Raw genomic sequence first — 9,287 nt, forward strand, 5'->3', positions numbered from 1 at the left:
TCCTCCGCGCCCTGGTGGGGAGGAAGCCCCCTCGCTCTCAGCCCTGCCTCTGGCCACTCATGGCTGCCACGCCCCAAAATGGTTCTCGGCCTTCTCTAGGGTTAGAAGCCAGGCGGGCCGGCGACGGAGCGGGCCGTTCGGCTCAGACCGCTACCAGCAACGCGACGAGAAACGAAGGCGGCCGGAAGAAACGCCGAAGAGCGCAGAGTCCCACCTCTTGGCGGCGGCCGCCTGGCGACGGTTTGCGCGGGGGATGCTGACCCCTGCTGGCCGCAGGTGAGGACGCAGCGGGGCTGCAGCCCGGACTGCGACGGCGACGGCGACCTTGGAGGGGCCGAGTTCTCCGGGCGGCCACAGCCCCACCACCCCGTCTGGAGGGCAGGGGTAGTGGTCATCAGAAGCCCTGAGTGCGAGTTCTGCCCCCACACCCTCATAGTAGCAGTTCTGGCTGCCTCAGCCCTTCTCCCCCCTAAAATGCTGTCAACTCTTCAAAAGTTCTAGATGAGTAAGAAGGAAAAAGTAAGAGGTGTAAATAGCTCTGGTACCCCTCCAGGGCCTACCTGTGCTTCCAAGGCTTCCCAGGTCAGGTCTTCCTCAGGAGCCGCCAAGTCCAGGGCATGCGCAGGTGAGGCCGGGCGGTTGGTTACTGACTGGGTGGGGGAATGAATCCCTGCCCCTGAAGATATCCAGGTCCCAATCCTTGGAACCTGTGAGTGTTACTTTAAATGGCAAAAGGGATTTTGCAAGTGTGATTAAATTAAGGGAGTTGAGATGGGGAGATAATCCTGGATTATTCAGGTGAGTCTTAAAAGTAATCACAAGCCTCCTTACAAGAGGGAGGTTTTACTACAAGAGAAAAAGCAAACGGTATTACAAAGGAACAGGGGGGAAGGGGGATTTAAGAGGCTACTGCTTACTTTGAAGATGGGTAAGGGGCCAGAGGCCAAAGAATGCAGCTCTCAAAACTGGAAAAGACAAGTAAATGGATGTTTCCCCTGGAGGCTCTGTTGATACCTTGAGTTTGACCCGGTGAAACAGATTTCAGACTTCTGATTTCCAGAACTGTAAGAGAATAAATGTGTGTTGTTTTAAACCATCAGGTTTGTAATAATTGGTTACAGCAGCCAGCAGAAACTAGCACATGGTCTTCTACTCTCAACTCCTGTATTAGGCAGTTGAGATCAGGCAGTTAAAAAAACAAGAAAGCCCCCTACTCTACCCTCAGGGAAATTTATAATCTCCCTCTCTTGGGATTTTCAGAAGCAATGGCCAAAGAGGTGATGTTTCACCACAGAAAATGAATGACTAATAAGCACACGAAAGATGCTCTATCTGTAGCATTAGGAAGGGCAGGAATCATTAAAACCACAAGGAGGGGACGCCTGGGTGGCTCAGTTGGTTAAGCAGCTGCATTCGGCTCAGGTCATGATCCCAGCATCCTGGGATAGAGTCCCACATCTGGCTCCTTGCTCGGCAGGGAGCCTGCTTCCCCATCTGCCAGTGCTCACTGTCTCTCTCTCTCTCTCTCTGACAAATAAATAAATAAAATCTTAAAAAAAACACACACACACACAAGGAGATACCACTTCATCCCCCGCTGGGATAGCTATAATAGAAGACACTAACAAGTTTTGGCAAGGCTGTGGGAAAACTGGAATCCTCATACATTGCTGGTGGGATGGCAAAATGGTGTAACCACCTCAGAAAATAATTTGGCAGTTTCTTTAAAAGTTAAGCAAAAATTACCATATGACTCAGCAATTTCACTCCCAGGAATCTATCCAAGATAAGTGAACATTTATGGGGTGCCTAGATATCTCAGTTGGTTCCACTCAGCATCCAACTCTTGATTTCCACTCAGGTCATGATCTCGGAGTGGTGAGATAGAGCCCCACATCGGGCTTATGCTGGGCATGGAGCCTAAGATTTTCTGTCTCTCCCTCCCTCTGCATCCCTACCCTGCTCCTGTGTGCTCTCCCTCTCTTTAAAAAAAAAAAAAAAAAAAAAAAGTAAGTCAACATTTATGTCCAAAGACATGTATGCAAATGTTTACAGCTACATTATTCATAATAGCCAAAACCTGGAAATAACTCTCATGTTCATCAACAGTGAATGAAAATGTGGTAAATACAATGAAATATTATTCATCAATAAAAAGGCAGATTACTGACATGCTGTAATATGGATGAACTTCAGAAACTTTATACTAAGCAAAAGCAGACACACAAGACCACATATCGTAGAGTTCCGTTTACATGAAATCTCAAGAGGTAAACTCAAAGAACTGGAAAGGTTAGTGGTTGCCTGGGACTGAAGGTGGAAAGAGAATGACAACAATATACACACAAGGGATCTTTCTGAGGTGATGACAGTACTGTAAAATGGGACTGTGATGACAGGTGCAGAGCTCAGTTAAATTAGGTGAGTTTTAGGGTATGTAAATTATACCTCAGTAAAACTTATTTAAAAAGAAGGTACAGCTCCAAGTACATAGGTTGATGAGGGCTCAAATGTCTTAGGAGTATTTGCATTTTTTTAAAAAAGATTTTACTTATTTATTTGACAGAGAGAGAGAGATCGCAAGTAGGCAGAGAGGCAGGCAGAGAGAGAGGGGGAAGGAAGCTCCCTGCCGAGCAGAGAGGCCAATATGTGGCTCCATCCCAGGACCCTGAAATCATGACCAGACCAGCTTAATCAACTGAGCCACCCAGGGACTCTGTGGTTTGGGAACCTTTAAAATAAATGGTGACTGCCTCGTTTTTAAAAGATTAAGAGCCGTGGAAAACCCAAAAGACTCCACTCCAAAACTGCTAGAACTTGTACAGGAATTCAGTAAAGTGTCAGGTTATAAAATCAATGCACAGAAATCAGTTGCATTTCTGTACACCAACAAGAAGACAGAAGAAAGAGAAATTAAGGAGTCAATCCCATTTACCATTGCACCCAAAACTATAAGATACCTAGGAATAAACCTAACCAAAGAGGCTAAGAATCTATACGCAGAAAACTATAAAGTACTCATGAAAGAAATTGAGGAAGACACAAAGAAATGGAAAAATGTTCCATGCTCCTGGATTGGAAGAATAAATATTGTGAAAATGTCTATGCTACCTAAAGCAATCTACACATTTAATGCAATCCCTATCAAAATACCATCCATTTTAGGGGCGCCTGGGTGGCTCAGTGGATTAAGCCACTGCCTTCGGCTCGGGTCATGATCTCAGGGTCCTGGGATCGAGCCCCGCGTCGGGCTCTCTGCTCCGCAGGGAGCCTGCTTCCTCCTCTCTCTCTGCCTGCCTCTCTGCCTAGTTGTGATTTCTCTCTGTTAAATAAATAAAATATTAAAAAAAAAATACCATCCATTTTTTTCAAAGAAATGGAACAAATAATCCTCAAATTTATATGGAACCAGAAAAGACCTCGAATAGCCAAAGGAATATTGAAAAAGAAAGCCAAAGTTGGTGGCATCACAATTCCGGACTTCAAGCTCTATTACAAAGCTGTCATCATCAAGACAGCATGGTACTGGCACAAAAACAGACACATAGATCAATGGAACAGAATAGAGAGCCCAGAAATAGACCCTCAACTCTATGGTCAACTAATCTTCGACAAAGCAGGAAAGAATGTCCAGTGGAAAAAAGACAGCCTCTTCAATAAATGGTGCTGGGAAAATTGGACAGCCACATGCAGAAAAATGAAATTGGACCACTTCCTTACAGCACACACGAAAATAGACTCAAAAAGGACCTCAATGTGAGAAAGGAATTCATCAAAATCCTTGAGGAGAATGCAGGCGGCAACCTCTTCGACCTCAGCCACAGCAACATATTCCTAGGAACATCGGCAAAGGCAACAGAAGCAAGGGCAAAAATGAATTATTGGGATTTCATCAAGATCAAAAGCTTTTGCACAGCAAAGGAAACAGTTAACAAAACCAAAAGACAACTGACAGAATGGGAGAAGAGATTTGCAAATGACATATCAGATAAAGGACTAGTATCCAAAATTTATAAGGAACTTAGCAAACTCGACACCCAAAGAACAAACAATCCAATCAAGAAATGGGCAGAGGACATGAACAGACATTTCTGCAAAGAAGACATCCAGATGGCCAACAGACACATGAAAAAGTGCTCCACGTCACTCGGCATCAGGGAAATACAAATCAAAACCACAATGAGATATCACCTCACACCAGTCAGAATGGCTAAAATGAACAAGTCAGGAAATGACAGATGCTGGCGAGGATGCGGAGAAAGGGGAACCCTCCTACACTGTTGGTGGGAATGCAAGCTGGTGCAACCACTCTGGAAAACAGCATGGAGGTTCCTCAAAGTGTTGAAAATAGAACTACCCTATGACCCAGCAATTGCACTACTGGGTATTTACCCTAAAGATACAAATGCAGTGATCCGAAGGGGCACGTGTACCCGAATGTTCATAGCAGCAATGTCTACAATAGCCAAACTATGGAAAGAACCTAGATGTCCATCAACAGATGAATGGATAAAGAAGATGTGGTATATATACACAATGGAATACTATGCAGCCATCAAAAGAAATGAAATCTTGCCATTTGCGACGATGTGGATGGAACTAGAGGGTATCATGCTTAGTGAAATAAGTGAATCGGAGAAAGACAACTATCATATGATCTCCCTGATATGAGGACATGGAGATGCAACATGGGGGGTTAGGGGGATAGGAGAAGAATAAATGAAACAAGATGGGATTGGGAGGGAGACAAACCATAAGTGACTCTTAATCTCCCAAAACAAACTGGGGGTTGCTGGGGGGAGGTGGAGTTGGGAGAGGGGGAGGGGGTTATGGACATTGGGGAGGGTATTTGCTATCGTGAGTGCTGTGAAGTATGTAAACCTGGCGATTCACAGACCTGTACCCCTGGGGATAAAAATACATTATATGTTTATAAAAAAAAAAATTGGAAGGGGAGGCAAACCATAAGAGACTATGGACTCTGAAAAACAACCTGAGGGTTTTGAAGGGTCGGGGGTGGGAGGTTGGGGGAACAGGTGGTGGGTAATAGGGAGGGCACGTATTGCATGGAGCACTGGGTGTTGTGCAAAAACAATGAATACTGTTACACTGAAAAAAATAAATTAATTTTAAAAAAAAAAGATTAAGAGCCAAACACTAGAGGTAGATTTTATTTTATTTTTTTTTTAAGATTTTATTTATTTACTTGACAGAGATTAAAAGTAGGTGGAGAGGCAAGCAGAGAGAGAGAGGAGGAAGCAGGCTCCCCATGGAGCAGGGAGCCCGATGTGGGGCTTGATCCCAGGACTCTGGGATCATGACCTGAGCCGAAGGCAGAGACTTTAAACCACTGAGCCAGCCAGGCGCCCCCTAGAGGTAGATTTTAAAAAGATAAGCCACAGAGTTGTATTTCTTTTAATACACAAAAGTGTTTCTTTTTTATTTAGGGAAAGCTATAGGGCTCTGATACAACCTGCCACATGTGGTTGTGGAAATGGAACAGAAGGCAGAATGTCTCCATAACAACAAATTCATAATCCAATAAAATACAACCAAGTATCGAGGGGAAAGAATCAAGAGTTCTCACTCTCTACTTTTAGGGGAGTTTCTTTTTCCCTAAAAAGACAGAGAAGTGCTGAGGTTGCGTTTTCTAGACCATGTTAAACTCTACTGAAAAACTCGTTCAACTTTGTAAGTTGGTGCCATATGCTTCCTCCTCCGCTAGACACCTTCTGTGGACCACACTCGTCACCTGGAGTGTCTGGGTCACCAGAAGTCTACCTCAGCCCTTTGCCAGGATTACAGGCTGAGTCCTGAGGCAAGCTCCCCATCACCACCACCACCACCACATAGACACACACACAAGGCCTTCTCCCCAGGGAGAGTCAGGAACCAGAGAGAACTCAGAGAGAACAGAAGTGACAGGCAAGATCAGATTCAAGGCAGTTCTTCCTAAATTAAGAGTGTGTGATTTGATGGCACGGTGAGGTTTTTACCTCCAAAGGACAATTCTCCTCCCACCCTCCTTTCTAGAGGCAACAGCTATCCCCAGAGCCTCTCTGATTGCTCCTCCCACATTTGCAGTTCCCTGTTTCGAGGTATATTCTTGCCTTGAGCACCATCTGGACCCTTGGCATGGAACTAAGGCTGGGAGGGGTTGAAGGGAAGGCATCTGCAGAAGTCCATCATATCAAAAGGTACAGGCAGGTGCTTCTGTGGTGTCACATTCTGACTCAGAGAATTTTCCTTCTTAATGTAGGTTCTTGTCAAGAGCCACATGGGGCCAATAGCCAACATGAGCAAGACTGCAGTGAGCACAGCAACTCCAACCAGCCGGTCCAGGTTATTAAAGGAAGCTCAGCTCCTGAAATACAAAGAAACATTTTTTTTTTTTTTTAAAGAGAACCAAATGTCAGGCTTATATTTCATTACCTAACAGTCTCTCAAAAGCACCTTCAGAGATTTATAAACTCTTGTCCCCGCTCCCTAGCATATTGCTTGGCACATTCATACGTACTTATTTTTCAAGAGAATAAACAAATGAACTAACTGCTAATATTTTATCAAAGCCAAAGCCAGACTTGGAGCAAAATGAACCTGGTAATGTAAAGACCTGTTACCAACTTTAGCTATGCAGCTCCCTCAAGAACCCTATTCACATACAGAATTAACTTTGAAAAATGTCCCACGTCCTTTTGTGATGTGGATTCTAAATTTCCTATGAGCTAATGATTAAAAGTCTTCCATCTTAGGCATATCAGAAATTAATTTAGTCTATTTTTAAAAAGACAGAAACTGTTATACATTATATGTTTATTAAAAAATTTAAAAATTATTTTTAAAAAGACAGAAACTTAAATTTGAGACCATTCACCAAGAGAAGCACAAGAGCCAGCTGTATTCCAAAATGTATTCTATCATCATGTAACTTACTGTAGATCCAAAGAACTATAACTAGTTTTGCATACCATCTAGAAACTATCTTTAGAGCAAAATCCACAGATGCCAGATTTCTGAAACTTCAAGATGGGGGCCTCACAGAACTTATTTCAGCTTAACTCTTGTCACTGCAGGCAATGGACTGAATGTTTATGTCCTCTCCAAATTCATATACTGAAATCCTACCCCTCAAGGTGATGGTATTAGAAGGTAGAAACTTTGGGAGGTGATTAGGTCATGAGGATTGAGCCCCCATGAATGGGATTAGTATCCTTATAAAAGAGGCCCAAAGGACTCCCTTGCCCCCTTCCAACATGTGAAGACATAGGAAGAAGATGGCTGTCTAAGAAGCAGGAAGCAGGTTCTCACCAGGCACTGAATTTGTTGGAAACTTGGTCTTGGACTTCCAGCCTTCAGAACAGTTTCTGTTGTCTGTGAGCCACCCAGTCTATTGTATTCTTTAAGAACAGACCAAACGGACAAAGACATCACCTCATCTGGACACTTGGAGGGCACAGAAAGAGAAAAAAGATGGAAAAATTGCATTTTGTCGGTCACAAGTAGATTCCTAATCATAAGATATTCAGTTAATACATACTGAGCCTGTATTTTGTGCCAAACACAATCTTCCTTAGAAATATAAAAACTAAGAGACACACACACATAAAATCTTGAAGAACTATGAAGAGCATTGCAAGGTCACTCAGCTGCCCTTAGAGTCCAATAGCATCTTTGCTGGAATTTCAACATCTAATATTCAAAGAGCTAGACAAAACTTTGATGTCTAGTTGAACCCTTCGTTTCATAGGGGTGTTCAAGACACGAGGACCAAGGTCACACAGCAAGTTAGCAAGATGAGAAAGAGAAATTATGTCTATTGATCTGCTGTGGTGGCACCAGGCAGTTTGTATTATTTCAGAGGTAACTGTACCAAGTGAATTACCATCACCAACAACAACTTTAATAAGCTAAGGGCATCGGCTAGTTCATTAACAACTGCTCTATGCCGAACCTGCTCAGAAGAAGCTCGCTCAAACCCATGCAAGAAGACCCTGCCCAATTCCATCTTTGGTAAGAAAACCTTTAAAAGCAAGGGCATGACAGAGCCTTGGGGAAACAACCAGATAGATGTTAAAGGTAAATTCTACACACACCTACTTTCATCAGAGTCAGAAATGGCATTCGTATGGAAGTGCTCCAAAACTAAGTTTGCAAAAGAAAAATCAGTACAATGAAGATTCTTACAGTACATGGTTTGATACCATGTTCCAAGTTCTAGAAGAGTTTCTGGAGTTTGTACCCTTCAGGGAATGTTTGCTTTGATTTTCATGGCCGGGGTATCAGATTGAGAGCTCAACCCTGCCCTGAGGATGGTACAGATCTCACAGGAGATACCAGCAGCTCACAAGTGTGCAAGCTCAGAGGGCATCTGAGTATCCAGTGCCTTTGTGAGGAGTGTGTACACACCGCGTGCCAGGCTGCGGGGGGTATGGTCTTCATACTCCTTTTGGCAGCGATATTAGTAAGAGCCAAATCTGTTCACACATTCTGCTCCATTATCACAGAACTCCAGGCCAATTTCACACTTGTTCACATCTAAAAATAGAAGAATAGACTACTCTGGTTAGTCTCACTATCTGGTCCCTTCTGCCATACTATCCTCCAGACTATTCCAAAGACCCATCATCTGCCTTTTCCCACTCCTGCTGGTCTCATGCTGTTCCTTGAACACATCAGGCACAGCTCTGCCTCAGAGCCTCAACACCATCTGGAGGCCTCCTCACCCTGTTGGCTATCTGCATGGCCCTCTCTCAGGTGTCTTCTCAACAAGGCTTTCCCTTACCACGTTAAACTACTATAATGACTGCATTTCTCAAAAGAACATATCAACTTATCAACTATATACTCTATAGTTTTCTTGCTTGTCCCTGGCTAGACTAGAAAGTACAGAGGGATGGAATTAGACTTTTAGGTTCACTATTAAATGCTGAGTACCCAGGACAATACCATAATGGGAGTGTAACAAAACAGGACATAAATAGATGAACTAATAGCCAGGACTCAGAGGCAAACATAACTTTACCACGATGAAGACTGAGAAGGGGTCTGCTACCCATGGGAAATGACATGCATTAGCACCAGGGCCTTTTTCTATTTACTGAATCCTGGCTGAATCATGCCTAATCTTCCAAGCATAGTAAATACCAACTGCCACCTGCAGCCAAGAGACCCATGCATACCTTCAAGAAAGGGGCCTCTTTTCTCCACCTCATGGATTCCTAGAGCAACCTCAATGAGGTTCCTTGGCTAGTAAGATAGAGAACCAGGCACACTCACTGCCTAGATCT

At 43.7% G+C, this 9,287-nt stretch overlaps 1 long non-coding RNA gene across 1 annotated transcript; it reads right to left on the minus strand.

The window, feature by feature from the left end:
* Window positions 1-5,382: 5,382 nt before the first annotated feature.
* On the minus strand, window positions 5,383-8,534 carry LOC123926099. The gene is made up of 3 exons (XR_006815155.1): window positions 8,407-8,534; window positions 7,309-7,443; window positions 5,383-6,364 (listed from the first exon to the last, which is right to left on the minus strand). It is a non-coding gene; the product is annotated as an uncharacterized LOC123926099 (long non-coding RNA).
* Window positions 8,535-9,287: the final 753 nt, after the last annotated feature.

The sequence above is a fragment of the Meles meles genome, chromosome 15 (genome assembly GCF_922984935.1).
Source record: "Meles meles chromosome 15, mMelMel3.1 paternal haplotype, whole genome shotgun sequence".
In the NCBI taxonomy this organism is placed as follows: Eukaryota; Metazoa; Chordata; class Mammalia; order Carnivora; family Mustelidae; genus Meles; species Meles meles.